Source organism: Falco biarmicus, chromosome 4 (assembly GCF_023638135.1).
Source record: "Falco biarmicus isolate bFalBia1 chromosome 4, bFalBia1.pri, whole genome shotgun sequence".
NCBI classification, from domain to species: domain Eukaryota; kingdom Metazoa; phylum Chordata; class Aves; order Falconiformes; family Falconidae; genus Falco; species Falco biarmicus.
In genome coordinates, this window is record NC_079291.1 from 35,995,361 (window position 1) to 36,018,300 (window position 22,940).

The window sequence follows — 22,940 nt, forward strand, 5'->3', positions numbered from 1 at the left end:
ATTGTCCTTATTAAAACTGGGTCTTCTGGGGGCTTGTCTTTGGGATTCTTCTGCAGAACGGGCTGGCAGCTGCTCTTGAAGTAGTCCAAGTGCTAGAGATCTTCAGTAGAGTTTTGGCTAAGGGTGTACAAGTTAAATTACTTTTATTTTCTTGTTTCCAAACTTAATGCTTTTAAACATATTGAAACACTCATGAAGTTTAAGTTGTTCCCATGTTATATGAAAACATTGCAAAAAGCTAAATAAATGCATGTTTTGTAGACTTGCATAATCAGCAGTGACTGACTATGAAAAACAGTATGTGATATTGAAGGAATTATTTTTCATCTCATGTGGAAATACCAAATTTTTGCTCAATTGTGGAAAGAAAAAGGATACAAAGATGGATCCAAGTCTCCACTATGCTTTTAAGTGTCTATTAGTTCCAGATCTTTTATGCCCTGGACATCTGTATGAGATCTTTGCCTGGCATTTATACTGACTAGACAGAAGAACAGGACTAAATTAGTATTCCTTTTTTGTTTGATGCATTATATGGAAATGTAGCTAAATCTTTCTTATTCTTCTGATGAGATACAAAAGAAAAGAATGTGGGACTCAGGCAAAGACGCTAAATACGTGTTTCTGTGAGGTATTTATCATGCCTGGAATTTAGGAAGGAGCAGACAGGAATGGGACAAATGCCATGGAAACACCTAGGGTTACAACTATGTAAATGTGTAACTACACCATCACTCTGCTGGAAAAAAAGCCTTTCCTATCAGTTTATTAAAACCTCACTTTCTACATTTACCCACTGTCCTTATTTTTCAATTTGTTACTAACAGAATAATTTGAGGCACAATTATAATCTATAGAAAAGTTGGGGCTGAGTTTTGACTGTAAACCTCACTAGCTAGGTTTCTTATTATTACTCCTCTGTGTTAACTTTTCGTCCCTTTCCAGTCTTTTTGGATGAAATTTGCTTGATGACTAAATATCACAATAACCTGAAGATCAAACCTCAAAAGTCAGAAATCATCACACACTGGGAGATTTAACGCAAATAGATGAATTTGAATTTTACACAAAGTCAAGGATTTTTTTTATTGTGGCCAGGTCAATCAGGATTTCTCATCAAGTTCATAATAAAACATCAGAGCAGATGAGGGCTTCTCCCATTAGCCAGACATTTAGCTAGACTCTGAAGCTGCAGTGACGTAAGAACAATACCTGCTGTCAGTAAGTTTTTGAGATGTGTTGCACACACTGCACTGGAAATGGCAATGCTTGTGCATACTTTTATGTTCCTGATGATGCACTTGGCAACCCAACAGATGGATGGGTTGTGGTGTCAGTCAGTTCTTTCACTGGACGGCAATAGGCACCAGAGGCCTTTAGTCGGTGTTTGTTGTGCTTTCCACAGTACAGAAGTAATTTGATTTCTGACATATCTATTTGCTGCCGATTTACAACCACTTCTGCTTCTTTTTGCATTATTCAGGTCTCTAGTCCAATGATTCCTTTCTCCCTAAAACTGAGCTCAGTTAGCCAAAAGGAAAGTCCAAAACTGGGAAAATAACCTATTACTTTTAAATCTACTTGTTTTTTTCTGGATGGCCAATACGTTACACGTAGACAGGGTTAATGCAGACATCAGTTACTTTTATACTTACAACTGGCAGAATTTAAAATTTTGGCAATAAGTTTTAAAGCTGGGCAAGTTATACAAAAAACTTCAAATTCTACATTTTTTTTTTTTTATTATTTGAAATCTGGTGTCTGAGTGAGGTCTCTTTCCATGATTTTTTTGCCTGTTTCTTCTGTGTGCGTTGTTTCTGAGGTTGTTGCTGGTGAGGTGCGTTACTCCAGGGGTTTGCTCCATTTTGATAACTACAGCCTCCTGTTCTGAGGATTAGAACAAGATAGTGTCTGAACATGCAGAAAAATCATGACACCCCTGTAAGCATAGCAGCCACTGTACATCACAAGATGGATGCCAACTTCTTCTGGTCCACGATAGGAAAGCTAGGAAAATGGTTTATATGCTGTAATTTAAATTATGTAGTGCAAGTGGCTTTCATGATAGAGCTAAAGTTTTGCAAGGACACCCACGATCGTGTGCTGCTGTGTGTGGTAAGGTACCATTTTATGTGTACTCTAAGCACATGGCTATATGGAGAATAAACTCAAAACATGCAAATCAACAACTTGTTCACCAATCTGAAATTAGGAAGGAAGCAGGATATGGAACAGACTTATGAAGTCTGAACTTATGAACTTACAATCCAAAAATAATTGATTTATCAGACTACATTCTTTCCTCTATGCTGAGGTGAAATCTCCAGGAAATATACCTCTTGAGACATCTTCGCCATTTCTGTCTGTGTCAGAAAAGCAACAGAAAAAAGCTTTCTTGGTGGCTTCCTCCCAGTCTCGAACTATGCAGACAAGTTTATTTAATAATGTGTACACTCATTATCCCCTTTGTCGTTTGAGAAATTCTGATGTTGGTTTTTTGCTCTTTTTTAACTTCACAAAAAGTGCAATATCCAGAGCCATTTACTATATGTAAAAATATACACTTTTTTTTTTAATCTAATCCATGTCCTATATTTCTGAACATATAATGAACTTTTTATACTTCCTGGGTGAAGACAAAAATATTGCAGAAACGTTTGAGCCTTGATCTTGCATCTTGTCTTTGCCCAAAGGAAACACAAACGGTAGGACTCCAAGAAAGGTAATTTTAATTATTTTTTCTTTGTGGAGCCTGATTAGTAAGCATGTAACAGTGGTGATCTTATTGCTATTACTTTAGACCTCTTGCTTTCCCATTAAAAAAGTCTCTTTGCAATTTGTTTCAGTACGTTTATTTCATGGAGCTGGTAATGATGTTGATCACACCCTAGAAGGGAGTGAGAGAATTGCTGGTCCTACATCAAGTGGTTACAGGGAAGAATATAGCTTCCATCTACTGAAAAGTCAGTCCCATTTCCAGGACAATGATAGCTTCATCTTCTCCTTCTATTCTTCTCTTTTGAGCCCACTGTAATAACAGTGTACATATTCATATATTCCAGAACATGGAAAAGGCAATTACAAATACCTAAAGTTTGGACTCATCAGCTCTGAATAACCAAATTTCATTCAGTAAACTGGCATAAATCTCAAAAGATTCAGCACTCACTTTGAATGTTTCCAAAATTAAACCCATTAATTAAAATAATTTAACTTGAATTAGGAAGTTGTGCTGCAGCAATACAGTTTCCAAAATAAACACAATTTAGTGAGATTACATGTTTTAATTAGGTACTACTCTATGGCACTTAATATGATGTTGGATGGCTTGGTTGAAACAATTGTTTGTTTATATGAAAGACATGACTTTTATTCCTTTCAGAATGATCTTTTCCTAGAAAAGTTCCTAAAACAAATTGTCCTTGCCCCTTTTAATGTACAAAATGCCACAGCTCCACTAGACTTCTCACTCCTTGAGTTTACGTCCTCTAAGGCACCAAACAATATTGTAATAAGGTTTTATTGCATCTTATTGACATAGCATCTAGTTTTTAAAATGGTAATTACACATGAATGGAAAACCATGAACAATTTTAAATGGTGATTAGCAGCATTTATATGCCAGTGAAACAACCCAATACGCCAAAGAAAATAAAGCTTTTCTGACCTTTCCACTTGTCTTACAAATCATCTACAAATTAATAACCACCCACAGTTTCATGAAACAGTATCAGTCTTCATGATGATTGGCTGCTGTTCAAAGGAAAATGAGGAATGAGAGGTTAAAAAGGTTTTGTCGGAATTATCTATTAAAAAATAAGCATAGAAGGAGCAGAAGGTGAGACAAAGCAATGGAAAACACACCAGCTTTCAGATAATCAACAAAACTATTATTTAACTTATACCACCAAAGGAATTTGGCTACATTAAAATGCAAATCAACATAAAAGGCAGCAATTTACCATACAAAATGGGAACTGGCTAATATAAAATATGGTGGTTTTCCTTAACAGGATCACTGAATTCAGAGGTCATAAAAAAATACTGTGGTTTAAGTTTCTGTGAAATCATATTTAATGTTTCCTTCCCATGACTTCACATTCAGTGACCACTGAAGCTTTGGGAGCTATTCTATCCTCTAAGTCTTAAGATTTACTACTAATAAGGGCTTTTTAAAGAATAAACATTAGAAAGACCATTCTCTTTTCACCAATGCATCAACAGATCATCAATTACAGTGGGGAGGCAACTTCTGGCATTTGATACAGATTTTATGAAAGGGCTGCTTCTGTGGACAAAACAATAATTATCCAAATGCAGAAATGTTGTCTTTTCAACCATGTTGGGTTTTGTATCTATATCTTTCTATTCCTAGCTACTTATTCCTTTAATTTAATTTCATTCTTACAGGTCATCAGTACATTTAACCAAATGTCTGAGTCTATTGGGAACTATTGCCAGTAAAGTCACCATTATCTTACTGGAGACCTAGAAGAGGGCACTCACTGTTGAAAGAGGAATGCTTGACAACAGATCTTTCATCTATAATGCCTTGTTGGGCTAAACCTGATCACTCCCTCACAGCATTACTATTTCAGATACCTCTGTGACAGTTCTGTCACAAGTGTTGAAATTCTAAAATTTCACTATAACTATGTATTTCATGTTACTGCAATAGTTTCCGATCAATTGTAGTCAGCAAAGCATGTATGAAGATGTCTGTTTAGATACTATGTACCAAAATTATGCAGTGCCCTTCCTGGTATTGTGTTTATAGTGATGTGTTTGTGTTGACTTGTAAGTTTATGGCTAGGAGCCATATTTAATAATTCTAAATTATTTTAATTAAAAAGTTTCTCCATTTATAACTAAATATTCTACTGGTTAATCCTGAAAATTCCAGTTGAGTTCTGACTCTTCCACAGATAACCCACATCTGCCTGGGTAGGGTTCATCTCCACCTAGCCTCAAGTATCTACATCTGAACTAGCTGCCTTGGAATCCTTTTAAAGCCAACACAGACCAAACTGGTCTCGTTCGTGTCAAGTGTACAGTGCTCCTCGACCGTGAGTGCGTGTCTAAACTAGGTCACATGAATCAAACCCTCATCTCTTTTCTAGTTCAGCCAGAAGCACCAACATGATGAGGCCATAAAGAAAGTGAAATTAATCCAGGCTCTTCAGCCTTTGATTCTACTTATACATGATCGAGCCTGTGTAATCATAATGCTCCCAGTATGTACTGTGCCTATGGAAGTGCTTGGCACTTGGGAAACACTTCTGTTGATATATAAGAAGTAACAAGTTCTGTTCATTCACCTTCATAAGAAGTGACTAAGAAGTAACTTTGAACTTACTAATGATCAAATCTGTTGAGTAACAGATTTTGGTATTTACATAATCACTTTCCATGAGACCTTTAACCGAAGAAACAGCGATAGAAAAAAATCACTGGAAAGAGGACTGTGAATATTATTTTTTTAATTCTTTTTCTTCCTTTTTTCTTTGTAACAATTATCAGGCTGATAAAGTGAATAAGAATTGCCATTCCAACAACTACAGCAAAAAGAAATTAGCACCAGATGAGAAGTTTGATTTTGATTCTCACACAGATTGTGTCAAAACTGAGGTAACAAAATATTGGAAGGATATCTAAGCACAGGCTATGACCTCATTCTTCACAGAGAATGAGTGCTTTGTTGTTGCTTCCTTCATCTGGGGGTATACCAAATGCTGTACTCACATGTGTGTCCAGTAATTCAAGCATCAGCCTCTCTTACCACTGGCCAGAACTTACTTAGTCTGTGTAGCCAGCTGAACAGGTTACTTGGGCAGAATTTTCCTGATTTCAGAGGATCTGCTTAGATCCATGCATCTGGTTATAACATTTGCTGATTTTTATTAGCATTTCATTTCTCAGTGCAGTACTTCACATATATCTTCATTGAATTTCACCTAGCTGCTTTTGAGCCACGTCCTGTCATGTGAATTTTGAGCCTGTTCTCCAAGCCCTTCTCAGGGCTTAGTGTCAATTAAAACATTTATAAATCAGACTGCGTTCTATTGTCCAAGTTGCTGATGAAATTATCAATGAGATGTGACTCCAGTTTGGACCTTTCTGGGGCATCACATGAAAGAATCTTCTCGTTTGACATCACACTTTGTTACAAACAGCTCTCTGTGCATCTCTTTTATAACTGTTCAGTTCAGACCTCTTTGCTGCATGGCCAGCACCTCTTCTTAGGTCCAAATGTATAATGTCTGTTACTGCCACCTTTCCTGCTAAGCTATTTACCCTGTAAAGAAAGAAACTGGTTTGATGGAGTTTGGGTTTGACAAACACATTTAAGCTCTTGATTTGCCATCTTATTATTCTCTAAGTGCTTGTAATTAGATTGTTTAACAATTCCATTTAATCATAAGGCGAGCTGGCAGAGAATATTTTGCTCTCAAAGGTTTTCAAGGTGGCATCTAATTATGCCAACAAAACATCGCTGTCTGCATGGATTAAAACACAGGGGTCCCCAAGGTCATGCTGGAACTAGACCAACTACTACTGAATAAGCTGCTCTGGAAGTGGCCCCAATACAGAGCTACACAATAACACTGCAGTTCTAACCTCAGGGCAGCTGCTGATGGCTTTAATGGATGCCCTGCTGTGTCATGCAGACATACCTGTTATCTGGAAACTAGTTCAGGGGTGTCCAACACCGCTGTCATGTACTGGAGAATCTGCCCACCTGAGTCCATCCGGGGCACTGGTCCACAGCCCTGACCATGCAAGGAGGCTACATCAAGACACACACACTCAAATCAGAAAATGATAAATACTGTAGAACAGCGTAGTGACAAGAGCCGGCCAGTGCAACAGTTGTCTCAGCAGCTGCTCCTTAGACATCGTCTTTGTGAGCAGAAACAGTTTCAAACAGCTGAATGTTACAGAAAGCTTTAACCGACTCCTAGACTTTTTTCTAAAGGATACGTTCACAGTTCAGCACACCATACACTACGCAGGAAGACCACTTCAGTGACAAAAATATTCTCTTGTGGTCAAGAAATGTACAGAACCCAGAAGAAGCAAGACAAATAACTAATTTCACTCCAAAACATTTTCAAGTCATTTATTTTCCTTAGGTGTCCTTAGGTGATGGTAGTACTGATAGTTGATGATGTACCACACCAAACACAAACACCTGAAAATTACCCTGGCTATTTGCTATGGCTTGAAAGTAGTCTCTTAGGCACCGTGACACATTGCCCAGAAAGGTTAGCAAGGGAAATCCCCAGGGCTGACAGATTTTTAATGGAAAGCATTCATCTCTGAATGTAGCTAACAGCAGCATCCCAGAGAAATGTTACAAAACTTCTGCTTCCCTGCAGAGTATTCTTACTAGTATTTTATTACAAAAGACTTCCTTTCAATATGCTGAAATGTGATCTATGTCTTATAGCAGGTTTTCTGTTTTTCTTGCTGCCAAAGAACTTATATAGCTTTTGCAGGTATGCAACAGCAAGGTAAAGTACTAATAGCTTGTTTAGCGTGCACATAGCAGATGCCTAAGGTTTCCTTTTGCAAATATATTTTGCTTGTATTTCTTGAGTGCTATTTGAATGAAAAGGGCATGGTTTCATACGTTTTAGAGGAGAAACACAATTTAAAGATATTTGTAAAATACATAAAGTATTGATTGTGGTGTATTGCAGACTTTCAAGCTAAAACACGGTTGAGAAAGGCTCTCATATGAACCTCTCTGTGTCATTGGGTGGCACTGTAGAGCAATTCTGACAGTTTTAACTTCTTACAGCTCAAAATGGACCTTTTCCATTATCTAATCTGACTTCCTACATACTGTAGGCTACAGAAATCCAATAAGGAGTTCATGTTTCACTCCAAAACTGTGCTTCAATAAAAGCGTATTTTTCAGATGTAGCTTTTGACCTCAAGGAAAACCAGAACAAACATAATACTGCAAGTCCCTGATTTCCCTTTCTGATAACATAAACCAGTTTGTGTCTCAAACCTTAATCTCTCAGTTAAATGATTTGGACCATTTAAACATAACTAAGATAAAATACCTGTTTAGATTCCGAGTAAGCAAAAAGATGCATGTTCCTAGCATGGCAATAAACCAGACCAGCACTTAACTCAGCGTGACAGGTAACTCTCATTATGTGTCTCCTTATGGCAGCACCAGTCTCAGAAAGGATTGTTTACCTTTTATGAATGCCAGTACTCTGATGCCCCTACATTTCAATTCCATTTAAACCATTTCACTTTTGACTGACTTGATCATCTTGAGCCTGTCCTTTCTGCTAACAGCCTATTTTCTACTGGCTGCATAGAAGGTTGCAGCATGTCAATTTTTAAATTTAATTCCTCCAAGTGTGACTGTACACAATTCCCACTGTTCACGATGGCATCAGGCAGTGACTTTGTGCTTTGTACTGAGAGCTCTGAAGCTAAAGAGCAGATGAACTTGTGCACATGCTTTTATCTGTCGCTGTTAAGTAACAGGGCCTTGACCGCACTACAAGAGGGAGAGGTACATGCTATAACCTCTTCAGTTTCGTGATAAATTCAGACCTTTCTGTCTTTACTGCCAATCTCCAACAAACACTTATGAAAGCAGATTAGGAGTGCCTATGGGTACAGTTATAGCAGGAGGTCTAAAGAGTTGGTTTCCTGGGTACAGATGACAAGCCAGAGGGAGAGCACAGGCTCCAAACCTCAGTAGCACCCAGAACTATCTCCAGCCTCAGCTTCAGGTGACAGCCTGAGCCGGCCTTGGCATCCAGACCTCAGAAATGCTTCAGGGAGTGGCTTTTGGGTAGAATGATGACCAAAAGGCATTTGCTGCCGTAAGCAGAAAAAAAGACTCCACTCTACCAGTTCCTTCTGTGCACAAGAAAGATTTAGTATGTATCTATAGATGAACATGACCTGTCTGTCATAAATCATTTCTTCCTAAATTGAGATGAGCTGTAAAACAGTCAAAATAAGTAGTCAACATTTTACAATATACTTATTTTCAAAAAAAATATCAAAAGCTGTTTCAAAGTGGAAAGATCAATATTCTATTCTGGAATGGTAAAACCCAGAGTACTTCAAGAGTATTTTTTCTTTTATTCAACCAGAAATTAATTTTGTAAAACCTGACATTTTTCAAAATATAATTATATTGTACATTTTGAAGTCCTTTCTTAAGACTCCCAACCAGTCTTATTTTTTTTCCTAAATATTTCAGAGCTTTAAGGCTGGGATAATCAACTTCTATGACCATCTCACATACAAAGTGAAGAAATGTCTTTGATTCTCTGTCCAGAAGAGATGAGAGGGGTTCCTCCCCATGGAGATTAGCAAGTAAAATCAAAAGACCTTGAGTTAGACATTTCTTCCTGTGCAATTTCCAGAGCCACAGTCTATTTTTTGTATGAAGTCCCTGTGGGTGTCTATGAGCTAAGAAAATAAACAGAGCTTGTTTATTGTCAGCAACGAAGTAAAGGTCAATCTTTATAAGTGCTTGGACTGTCAGAGAGAAAAAAGGCTTGTATCATTTAGCATCAAAAGGAAGGGATAGGAAATAAACAGGTACAAACGCTCTTTCACTTGAATTAAAAATGCAGAACTTGTTAAGAGTCAAATTGGACTCTGTTTTGTCTCTGTGATATCCAGTTCTGATAAAGCACCCTGACCAAGACTCTGCTACCTTCTAGACAGTTCCACTCACAAAAAGAAAATTGTAGCTGTCAGCATTTCTCACAGAATTAAGACTAACAGCAGAGGAAAAGCCAAGACTGGCAAAAAAAAAGAGCTCATCTAGAGCATAATGGTGATACAGAATCCTATAGTGACCCAGCGCATTTACTGTTTTCATTAATGACCCTGGCCTCATTAGAAATGAGGGAATAAAACTGGCTGATGACACAAGGTGGAAGACACTGGGAACATGGATGAACATCATAGTGTCCTGCTGCAAGAACTAGATGACCCAGAGGCAAAAATAATAGAAATGAAATGTAAAGAATGTTACATGCAATGTCATGAGTTTAAGAGTAAAAATTTTTCCTGTAAGTGGGATAAGCACATTAGCTGGAAACACCAAACAGAAAAAGATCAAGCTACACTAATCTAAGATAATCAACAGTCATAAATGTGATGTGGTGTGAAAAAATAAAACATGATATTAGAGTGTAACAAGAGAGGGCTTTCTAGTAGAACTGGAGAAGTGATGGCACACACAATTTCAAAAGCAGAAGACAGGATGGGAAAAAAGGCACAGAAAATGTGGATATTGAAAATTCTAAGCTCACAATAATGAAATCAGGCCTGTAAGGAATACAGAGACATAGATAGGAATCGTTCTGTTGAACTTAGTGGAGGATGGGTGAATCTCCAGACTTATGGATGTGGCCTGGAAAGAAAAACCTCCATTTTATGTGTTTTAATCAAAACCACCTATTTATGTTATTTTAATCCAAAGGCCATTTAAGTCACAGTATTTCAATAGGCCATATAGGTTGTCCGCCTAGTCTTTCCATTAATCTGACTCAAAACACTTATGAAAATGATGTCCTGGAATGCTCCATAGTATTTATAATGGCTCCCATTCTTTGTTTAACACCTGTAATTCATCAAGCAATAGTAAAGTGCAGAACAAAAGATCACTGATCCTTCCCCAGCATCTCGACTGATATTGAGTGAAGTATGCACAACAAAAATAGGCAGGAAAATGTCTGAAATTTAGAAAAAAAAACTTTAAAAATTGTGATTCTGTTGAAGTCACTTCTTACTTTAGCTCCTCAATTTAAAACTTACCTGGCAGTTTTCCATTTGTAAATATAGAAGTTGTTTGGTTGTTTTGTGGTTTTTACTTTTCTGCATATTGCTGTATTGGTCAGGTAAGCGGTTGGTAGGATGACACAGAAAATCATTGTCAGTCTTATTTTCCTGGGCCAGAACAGAGCATAGTACATTCTTTTCAAGCAAGAAGTAATGGAAAAATCTATGAAAGTGTGAAGAAATTCATAAAGCATTATTCTGTATTGCTACGTTCCACTTGCCCTCTACAAACGTAAAAAATCAGAAAAAAACAGAAAGTCAGAAAGTTCATTATTCCACTTATGTTGATTAATAGCGTATCACTAAAACTTCTGGTACCACTAACTAATTTCTAGGTGACTAAGGCCATCATGACTTTTATATAAATAATGTGTTTCAGTGCAAGTTTCAGCCAGTGATGCTAAGTAGCAACCATGACTTCATTAAAGAGAAATATCAGTGAACATCACCATAAATTTCACTTCCCCTATTTGCTATTTCAATATGCATCCCATCATTTTTAAGTTGTTGGTATTTGCTTTTGAAAAATGAGTTAGGTGTTACATAACTTTTCTTATTTCCAACTTCTTCCACAGCAGATCAGGCTCTTCATTGCAGTGAGCAATCTGAGCTCTTCAGTTGTGAAACAGACCTCTTAAGTGCTACTACACTTCGTGACTTCAGGTATACAGACAGTAAGGGCAAAGAGATGCCTCCACAATCTGGATACTGTAAGACGTGAGTGTTGAAGGCAGACTGGAAAGCAGGTAAGCAGGGTGAAGGCTGACTGAAAAGCAGAGCAAAGGCTGACTGAATTACTTTGAGAAACATCTAGGGCAATAGAGAGTAATCCAATAGGCTATAAGGGTGGGGGAGGAGGAAATGGAGAACAAAAGGAGATTATATCTTTTTATACCTTGCTTTAAGAAATGTCTTAGTCCTCTCTTACAGTTATCTAGCCTATATAGAACTAATGTAGGCTATAACAGGGGTGGGTAAAGGAAAGGCCTCTACCTAGTCACATGGAAGAGAATCAGCTTTAGGTCGCAGCCTGTGTGATGTACGAACTGAGAAACTCTGAAGTAAAACTGGTTGCACTCTCAGCAGACTGATCTGTTCTTATTCCTACAGGGTGCTAACATTTAGCCTGGAAATATGTCTGTATGGTTTATAGTTTAATTGTTCTAATTTGCACATTTAACTCTGAAAGAATTATTCATTGCAAATCTTTCTCTCTAGGACTGTCAGTCCTGTCCTTCCATTTAATAAATATACAATATTAATATAGCTGCAACTTTCTCTGCTCTCATGAGATTCCAATAGATTATGTAAGTACTATCGTGTGAATTTCCTTTTATAAGCAGTTCTAATCCACTTAGATCCTTTTAGATCTAGGTGAATAGTACACAATAAGTCATTTACTGTGGAATTTGAACTCCTTCAATACAAATGGGTAGTAGGCCGCAATTTTCTCAAGCATTCACTTTCAAAAATAGTCATGCAGTAGTTGATATGAATGTTTATATTCTGGCCTCTATCAGATAGCCAAAATGCTGGTTTGTGTCTGAGCTATGAGCCATTCAAGCCTCTATTTTGTTTTGGATGTATGTCAAGTTTCCAGTATGAATGTTTATAGGTTTGAAGCTCGTTTTCTTTGTATGTGCTCCAGCCAGACCTTGTCAGTCAAATCCTAAGTAATATTGCAGACAGGTTATATTGGTAAGCATGTTCAGAAAGAGTGCATAACAGTAGTCAGAGCACAACAGAAGGCGCAGTCCCTAGCCCGCCCACTGGCATTCTTGCAGCTCCTTCTTTTACCTCTGTTGCTTTGATCAATAGCCAAACCATACACTGTGCAAAAGTTTAGAGGCTGTCATTTTTTTCTTTCCTGAATCGTTCTCTAATTTACATCACTGGAAGTCCAAAAGAATTTCAAAAGTTTCAGCACAGTTTTTTCATACCCACATCTGCCTAATACATAGAAGTCAGAGATTCCTGTCCCTATGTGATCAAAGTTATGAATATTCATACAGTAAAGGGATCCCCAAAAGCTATTGTAAACATTAATAAATACTACCTTGCTTAAAAATAACTCATTATTCTAAATGCTAATGCATACTGTCATTAAAGCTGAATATTTAGAAAGGATTTTCTAAACAGCACCCATTTCAAAATGAATATATTATTCAAGTTTTTGGTACACTTTTTGTCTGTCCTAGTAGGGACAGATTTGTCTGTCCTAATAAGACATTTTTATTAAGAGTCATGTGCTAAGACCACCATCTCTTAGAAATCTAAGAGCCTCATTCAGATGCTGAATATCTGATTCCAGCACAGAATCCTGCCTGTGTTTTAGCAGTCTTTTAAACATTCTTGCCACTTTGAAACAGGCTCTTTCCATCTTGCATCTATGTATCTAGTCAGCTAGTAAAAAACTCGATGTGTATGAAAAAGAAGCACTTAGAATAAGCCAGATTTAAAACTATATACATTGTATTGTCACAATGTTCCGTGTGTCCCCAGCGACTTTATGAATAGAATGTACATGGATATGTACAATGTGGCAATTTTGTTAAAACAGAGCTGAAATCTCTTTTCAGTTGTTCTTGAGATGAGACAACTTAAAAATCAACTAGCATTGTTGCCATTCTGTGCAAGGTTTCCCTTCTTGCTCCAAGATCCCAGGTGGAAATGCAGAAAACCCAGCCCAGCTGCCCTCTATCTGTGTAATTCTCTGTATCTTGTCATGTCATTGTTTAAGGGCCTGGACACACCCTGGCTGACTCAGCATGGTGTTTACGAGGCAGCTGCATGTAACAACAGCCCTCTCTTGGAGCTACATCTAAGCTGCTGCAGAGATCCCTTTTCCTTATACTATTAAAACAGTACTTTGCCTACTTGGAAATTTCTATTATCTGAACATCATTCATATTAGGCATCTTGGAGAATTTGTTTTATTGTTTTTTTGTTGTTTAAAATGATCTTTTTTCTGGGACTCTGATGTCAAAATACATCAGTATAGCTAAAAATCAGTACTGTAAATGTTGAGAGAAGGCAGAGGTGTTCTCAGGTTAACTGATTGCTGCGATTTCTTATACTGAGTCCTCAGTCATCTTGTATCAACACATATATACCACAGAAATGCTTTATAATTTAAGTCTTCTGTATTCTTCCAAAAACATTATTTTGCTACAGCAAACCAAATAATATCTGCCAGAGGATATGATGTGATTCATGTTGGCTGAACTGAATACTGAGGAGGTGGTTTTTTAGTGATAAATGAGAATGAAATAGAAACAGCAGAAAAACACATTTGCAGGTGATATTGTAAGGACCAAATGAGATAGATTGGATTAGCACAGATAGTAAAGGACAACAAACTTCTCAAAATGTGGCAGGAGGCATTATTGTTCTCTAACAAATCTGTTCTACAGCATTCAGCTACAGTAGCAGAGAAATGCTTCAGCAGTCAGCTGGTCCGGCTCTCTGGGTTTGGCCCCAGCTCCTGTGTTCTTTTCCAGCTCACCTCGTGGGGTCCCTGGGTTTTGGGACTCTGCCAAGGGCACTTCTCACCTCCTCAGCCTCCTCCATGCTGCAAGGTAGAGACTGGCACACGGCCCTGCTCTGGGAATACCCTGGCTCATGTTTGCTGTTCTTTCTACCTCTTGCCTTTTACTCCTGATATCAAGAAGCTAGCTGTGAGACTAAGTGTTTATCCAGCACCAAAATTTTCCTAGCCCACTCCAGTTTCTGCCAAGCTAGCAGTGGTTATCTCAGTGTGCCATGGCATGGCCTTGCAGTGCTGGAGCAGTGCCTGGGGAGGTGTACACAAAGCCACGGTCTGAACTGAAGCCAGTTACGGAAGGTGATGGAAGTGGGAGTAAAGCAAGGAGAGCGTATGGAATATCTTGGGACAAAAGTATCTCCAGTAAGGCCAAACTACACAGCAAAGCTGAAGAAAGCGACCTGTACTATTGCTGTAATGGGGCAGGGCTTGAGGATGGGGCAGAGGAGCATAAGACAGAGGATTTCTGGTTCAGGTTATTCAGTTGCAGACAGACAGCTAATGCCACTTCATGTCCTCATCCCCTTGCAAGTACCATCCGGAGTTTGGACTCTGAGTGGAATAAGACTAACGTGAACAGGAATAAGTTGCATTTTTAAACTTCAACTAATGACTACAGAAAAGAAGAAAGAATCAGTCAGGATTATAGCTTAGTCAAGAGGCATGCATGCCTTGGAAAATGCTGTGCTTTGCACTGAAAGGCAGTGGGGAAGGGTACAAATATTTGCATTCTGGCATTTTTTCCCAGAAGCTTCTCCAAAAAGTGCTGTAGCTGAAAGAAAGACTTCCACTCAGATGGTCATATTCAGCATCTTGCCACATTCTTGGCACTGAGGTACAGGTGGCTCTTTGAGCTGTGGGAAAGCTCAGTTTCCCTGAAGCCTCATTTGCTGAAGATCTGGTAACTGTTCCCCTGCACCTGGCTGCTGAGGCTTCAACAACCAACACACTGGTGAGGTTCCTGGAAACATCTACCTCCCCACCCAGCTCACAGCCAAGCTGATCCCTGCAGGTCTGTGTTTTGTTTGTTTTAAGGTGCACTGAACCCAAAGCTTTCATTTATGCATTTATTTTAAACAAGCTAAATAAGAGATCCCTCCTGTGCTGGGTGGCTGTGACAAGCGGGCTAATACCAACTTTGCCCCAGGCCACTGGTCAGAAATGAAAATGAATTACTCCCAGTGTCACCTGGTGACCTGGTTATGACAGGAAGATACGGAATAGAAAGTTGGTTTTTTCTTCACACAAGCTACAATAAGTTTTTCTCTTCTCTGAGCAGTTCCTTTGCATGACTTAGATCCTAAAGGGCTGTGACCCAACAAAGAGGCTGTAAGAAAAGGAAAAATTCAAGAAGAAATCAATGTTTGAGGTTCACTCAGTTTTAGGTATAGACACTAAGGGTACTAGAAAAATGGGAGAAACAGAATAAGGAGAAAGCTATGGTATACAAAGGAATTGTAATTCCACAAATGAAAAACTAAACTAAAAGTCTCCATTTCTACTCCAAATTGAATTCATATCATGTCAAAGCTTGTTCTTAATAGTAAAACCAATCTGATATGACAAGAAGGAATATTCTCCTCTCCTGAATAAAGCATCCTGTTTATCAGTCGTCATCGCAGCCTCCTGAACAGAACACTACCAAAACATTTATGTTTAAGACCTAATGTTTAAAAGCTATGTTAGTGTGCTACAGGTATCAATGAAGAAAAAGAAATTCATATTTATTATTTTTGTCACTTTTGCCTCCCCAGTCATTCCGTCCCCAATTGCAACGCACCCCTCCAAAATTCAGGTCCCTCTGAAGCATCTAGGAATTGTCTACCCTGTTCTTGTTCAGCCGCTGTTGAGAGATATGAGTGTCATTCAGAAACTGCTGGCAAAACACATATGAATGAAGAATATGAAACTTTTGTCGGATACTGTATTTCCAGATCAGCGGAGTATTTCAGTATTTCACTAAGACCAACTAGCCTACACAGCATCATCCATAGAATAGGAAGTCTGATAAGATTCCCTGAGACTCAGCTCTGCAGTCTCAGTGCTGGGGGCTTGAAAAGTTAACTTCTAGAATGCAAAACCAGTAAGCACCATGGTGCAAGAGAAGGCAAGGACCAAGCTGTAGGCATAGCAGTGCACTGAGGCGGCCTCCTGTGTCTATGCTGCAAAGAGGCAGCTGAGTAGTTACAGAGGCAGCAGCAACTTTGCCATCTCTTGGGCTTGCTCCTATGCAGTGGTGGCAGGAGCCATGTCGGGAAGGGACTGTGTGCTCCTGGGACAGTAGTTCCTTGTGGGTTCAGGACAGCATGTCGCATGTATCAGATGCCCTCGGTCACAGGTCTGTACTTGGCAAAGAGTAGACTCTGCACTGCAGCAAAGTTGCATGCTCTGCAGGCAGAGCAGCACCACCGATTCCTTCACCAGATTTATGCTACAGACACGGCATCTGCCATCTGCCATCTTGGGCACTTTTTAACTCCTGGAGATCATACTGGAGTTTTTAAAACAATTTCCCCAAAGAGTTTCCCAGTTGTTTATACAGTGCCTGTTGAAAAGAACTGTGGGTACAATATCTTTCATATAGTCTTTCATATAATCTTGCTGATTTTTGTTGAATGTTCATTTTCTGTTTGCAGTAAAGGTAGGCATACATTCAGTTGTGCTGAACTGCATGGCATCCACTAAACGAGACGTCAGCTTGAGTATTACAAGCATTGAAGTCGACTTAGCCATGAATGTTATCCAAATACTGAGTCCAGCACCAAATTTCTTGTAGTACTTCAGGTGTCTCACTTAAAAGCGGATTAGGCACCTCTGTGCTGTTATGCCACACAGACGATATGTCAGTGTTAATGAAGCTTTGGAAAGTCTCATATAATTTTATTAATGAAATACAGACACTTCATATATTTGTCTCTCTTTAAGGGTGACAGGGGCCCACAGTTAACACAGTCATTAAAGATAGAGATAAGGCGGCAGTAATTTTGTCATTCAGAACAATAATTATGTTATTCACTGCTGCTCTGTAGAAGGCAGGCTGGCTGTGATGATAGCTGGTTGCATGTGGTAGCCCAGAACAATGAAGGCTGTAAGGCAGAAATACTGATGGATAATGTAAACGGGAACTGCACTCAGCTCTTCCAAAAGTGAAATTAGAGCTGTGAGAATTTTGGTAGAAGACAAAAATTCTTTGCAACCAGATTTTCTTTTATAAAAATAGATTTAGTTCACTGACATTTCATAGAATCATAGAACCATAGAATAGTTTGGTTGGAAGGGACCTTTAAAGGTCATCTAGTCCAAGCTGCCTGCAATGAGCAGGGACATCTTCAATTAGATCAGGTTGCTCAGAGCCCCATCCAACTTAACCTTGAATGCTTCCAGAGATGGGCCACCCACCACCTCTCTGGGCAACCTGTGCCAGTGTTTCATCACCTTCATTGTAAAAAAATTCTCTTTTAAGTGTAAAACCATTACCCCTTGTCCTATTGCAACAAGTGTCTGTCCCCATCTCTCTTTTAAGCCCCCTTTAAGTACTGAAAGGCTGCAGTAAGGTGTCCCCAGGGCCTTCTCCTCTCCAGGCTGAACAACCCCAACAGAGGGCTCCAGCCCTCTGATCATCTCCGTGACCCTCCTCTGGACCCGCTCCTACAGGTCCGTGTCCTCCCTGTGCTGGGGACCCAGAGCTGGGTGCAGCGCTGCAGGTGGGGCCCCACCGGCGCGGAGTATGGGGGCAGAACCACCTCCACTGACCTGCTGGCCACGCTCCTTTGTTGTGGCCCAGGGTACAGTTGGCTTTCTGGGCTGTGAGTGCATGTTATCAGCTCAAGTCTGGCTTTAATTTACCTTTTAATATAGCTTTTAATAATAGCTTTTAATTTGCCTTACGAATGCTTCTCAGTTCTAGGATAGGGTTCTGGTATAAGCCAGATACATACACCTGAAAGTAGGCAGGATATTGAGGCTCCTTTACCCACAACAAACACTGTGGTCCAAAAGAGCAATTTGAAATGGGGCCTCTTCCAAACGAGCACACTGACCACTGCTGGCTTGGATAGGCTTGCTCCAATTTTTGCAGTTTCTGAGAGATCAGATTTGAAATCTAATGTGAAGAGAGTTTTGTTTTGTGTGTTCTAAATCTTGATGCTTTCCATTAAAAGGAATTTATTATCCAGACAATGTATAAAAAAATTGATATTAAATATTTTTACAGATTCTCTGAGGTTTTCCTGCCATCAAAGGTTCAGAAGTGTGTATGATTGTGTAATATCATCAGAAAGTCCTTTCAAGATTTCAGGTTCATTTCAAAAGATTAGATCAAATCCCTAGGTCTTAACTTTTGTATAAGACTATATTTTTGACAAAAGCATTCCCTGGAATTGTTGCTTCACAACAGCTTTTTTTCCACGGCACTTTCATTCCTTCTTGTACCTGACCTTGGGCAGTCTATCTCAAAAAAATCCAAACCTAAACCCCTTAGACTGATTGTTAAACTCTGGTAATCAGAGGTGGCAGATGACAAATTTAATTGTGTTGCAGTATTACTAGCACAGTTTTCTGTGTGAGGGATTGTACATAGTGAAGCACACAAAGGAAGAAGGACGTTAAGCAAAACGAGGTCAAGTATTTTATTGTTCAGCACAGCTAAAAGCTAATCTCACCCCACTGAAATTAACAGAATTGTTGCTACAGGTTAACAGATGTGAAGAGTCTGTCCTGGATCTAAAGAAAAGGAAGTAAAATAATTTTTCCTAAGAGTGCTTGAGTGTCCACAGAACCTTTCCCATCCATGCTGGTAATCATATGGACCCTCTCTTAATACACTGACATGCTGTGATTTTTTCTTTTTAGGCTAAAAGAGATTATGAGATAAATAAACATTTGCATGAAGGTGAAAAAAGCAAAAACAGGTGGTAACAGAATAATAGGAGTCAGAAGACAGCTCGCTTTACCAGGCATATCAGTGTGTTGAAAGAGCCTGGTCATCATGATAACAATGACCTTTCTTGGCAAAATATTTACTTCTGTTTTTCACTACATTTTGTCCTTTTGCAATTATGCATCAAAGAAAACCCAGATTTTTTACTACTGTTTGTTGATGTTATTTATACCTGAAGTCTTTGCCATTGCCAGTCCTTGTATGGAAGGATGAGTGTTCCCGTTCTGTCTTTGCAGTACAGCCACAGGCTTAATCAGCAGCAGAACTCCTAATTCAAGCTTGTCACTCACTGCTGGAGAGCCAGCCAGTTCCACTGGTGTCTGCAAGACTGGCCACTTTGCTGTGCTGACAACAGGCCTACAAGTGTACAGCCTGCTGTCCCCAACAGACAGGGCAAGGCATATGTGCAAATGGTATTTATTTTCACCTCGGATCTGGTGGTGCATCTGTGATGCAGAAAGAAAAAAGAAGTGAGGTTTTTCATCCGAGGTGTTATGCAAAATGAATTTTAAGAGGGCGCTAAATCCCAGCTCCTGGAGAGATACACACCTATACTGATTAATGTATAGCTACCTATCTGTCCAAATGCCAGCATTTATCTAGCCATTTCAGCAAAGAACTCCTCCTATCATAGGAGGCTATTACTCTTGGTAGCTCTCGGGACCATATCAGCACTTCTATAATCACATTTGCACTCCTTGTTATGGAAGAAATGAACTATTTATTCTCAAAAAGGAGAAATATGTTTGGGCATGTCCAGTGAAAATTGAAGTTATATAATCTGTTACAATGCAGAAGTGGGACTGCCTTCAGGCACGAGTGAAACACGACCAGTGAATGTACAGCAAACCTGCTGATAAGACTATCTGTCATGGTCAGGTATGCAGGAGCTGAAGAGAGAGTACAGACCATTTTACTTCTTTTTTATTTTACTGCAGCCAGCTAAAAGCCAGAATTTTAATATTCTGTAGGTATCTTAAAGAAAAGAAAAAAAGATAAATATTTCATTGAGCTTGTTGGCCAGCTTTATCAGAAGGGCAGAGGTCTCAATGATAATTAAATGCCTACAAAAGTTATAAAAGGGTGCAGAGAAAAGGTCGATGTGTGAATATATGCAAATTCACTCCACCACCTTGTACGTATTAACACTGTTATTTTGCTGGCCAATCTCTTGCAACTGCAGCAATCTGTGCTTTAGGGAATGATGCCACACAAATATAAGGCAGAACCGAGAGCCTTTGGCCAAGGTTCCCACCAGATTTTACATTAAGGGACAAGACATAGCCAGGCTGCACCAGGCTTCTGGTGCTTGTGGAGCTAATTGTTTCCAAATACATTTCTTCCTACTTCAGAGCTCTTGGAGCAAGAAAGGGCTGTAAGTGACAGAAAGGTCCAGCTATGGGATAAAGGGTCTTCGTGGCTTCTGGCTATTGCCTTGCCCTCATTGTCCCACAGAGATCCTCTGGACTACCTCAAAATGTATTTTCTCTGACATGACTAACCTATTTATCCCTGAAGTGCCCTTTCTTAATGACTACTTTTCATGTCCCTACAGATTATTTCCTGCTTTAGTAGTATGATCCTCTTACTAACCAGGTTTTAGTGCTTTGCATAGACTTGAAACATTTGGTAAACCAATCTTGCAAACAATGAGCCACTATACAGTTACTAAAGGTCTTCTGTTAAAAATATTTAAATAACTAGGAAGAATGAAAAAGATATCTGTAAATGTTTGGCGTCTTCAAGTGAATAAAAAATGTATTTATTATTATTGCATCTATGAAAAGACAGCCCTTCCTAGAAGCAGGACAAACTCATCAACTAGTTTATAGTGAGAAAGCACTGTGTCATTTTTTTAACTTAAATACATATTTTGAATTATTATTCTTGCCTATTCTCTTCTCTGGCCTTAATTTTCCCACTCCTCCCACCACTCCTCCATTTTTGTAATTTCTTAATTATTTGGATATTTCTGTCATTGAGTGAATAAGGAGGTGCAGCTTGCTGAAATAAACTGGTACTTACTTGGAATCACAGATGCAAAACGAATGACATTCTTTGCAGTTAATAGAACTTCAATATTTCTAGAACACCTGAGGTTTCAGTGTCCTTATCAAAGTTTACTGAATTCATGGACATAGCTGTGATCTTTTGCAATATCTGCAATGGATATAAAAGTTTAATGTGGTTCATAAAACTGCATAAAGAATAAGGAAGAAAAATCTGATGACTACACAACAATATTTTTTTTTTGAAAGGGTTTCAGCTGGTCCTAGAATTACCCTGTCATACTTTTCCTTTCCTGTTTTTTTGTAAGGAAAAAAAAAGTTGATTTATCAAAGAATAAATCCTTTCCATGGAAAGACAGATATCAGATGTGACTATTTAAATATTCAGAATATTCATCTTTGCATAACTAACATCAGAGGTTATAAGAAACAGAAGGGAGACAATCTACATCTCCCTCCCACCTTATTTTTAGGAGGAGAGAGAAAAGCTTTAATAGGGACACCAATTTAGCTTAGTGGTACGGTGAAATACTGTTCATTTAAAGGAAAAAATGAAAACAAGATCATAGCAGGATCAAGAATATATGGTTATCAATTGTGACATCTACACAAATTAAACCCCACAGAAAATAAGACCTTGATGAGACACTTAAAAACTTTGAATATTAACAAATTTGTCATAATTGATTTTGGTTAGAAATCTCCTTTGTTTAAGAGTAACTAATGAAATATATTGCCCTTGCACTATGATTAATACTGTTTGGTGTTAGCTCACTAGGATAAATGATTGATGGACTTCTTTCATGTCCTCTATACAGTTACAGCTTAATTGTTCTGTCTTACCTACTGAAACAGGTTTGGGTCTGTTTCCTTCTGCAAGTCTGAGCACCTCAGAGGAAGCTGAAGAGGAATGGATCACTGAGAAGCAAAATTCTTGAACAGGCATTCCCTATGGAGAACTCAGGGCAGAGTCTGCAGCCCTTCCGCTTGCCTCACAGACAGTATGATAGACATAAAAGTGATAAAACTCATTTGAAGGATGGCTGTAGTCAGTTACTCACAGATAAAACAGAGTATAAAACCCAGCCAAAACTAACAAACCCAAAACTGTGTATGTAGGTTGGTCCTTGACATGTCATCTTAATACATCATGTGTCTTTGTATGAAAAACAGATTTGCTTCTTGCATTTTAACTGAGAACCAAAGAAAGTATAATTTTTTTCTCAAGGTATTAAGAGTAGGGTCTAATTAATTATTAACTATGAATATTTTATACACTCTTTTTTGGTCTTTTTCCCATTGATGCATAAATCCAGATTTTCCCAACCTAATACAGGTCTCTGAATGGTATATGCAGGCAATTTATACCACTGGGTGGCTCTTGAACTTCATCCACCTATTATTTCTATGAACATGGCATAGTTTTTCCTCTGATAGAACCATAAATTTTAATCAGCTGGAGGATAGCTGTTGCCTAAATCGGAATATAAAGGATTTTCTATAGTCTATTTATGACTTATCAGATGAAAATTCAAAGTTCATCAGATTTCTAGGATAGGTTTTCTTTTTTAAAATCTGAATGTTCATGCACATTTATGCATTTGTTCTT

The 22,940-nt window shown here is 38.6% G+C and overlaps 1 long non-coding RNA gene across 1 annotated transcript in view; it reads left to right on the forward strand.

Moving 5' to 3' along the window:
• The window catches only part of LOC130148992 (uncharacterized), a 39,118-nt gene extending 16,747 nt beyond the window's left edge, over positions 1-22,371 (forward strand). Inside the window, exons 2-3 of the long non-coding RNA XR_008821749.1 lie at positions 11,415-11,585; positions 22,187-22,371. This is a non-coding gene — a long non-coding RNA (uncharacterized LOC130148992). The remainder of the gene's footprint in view (positions 1-11,414; positions 11,586-22,186) is intronic.
• Positions 22,372-22,940: the final 569 nt, after the last annotated feature.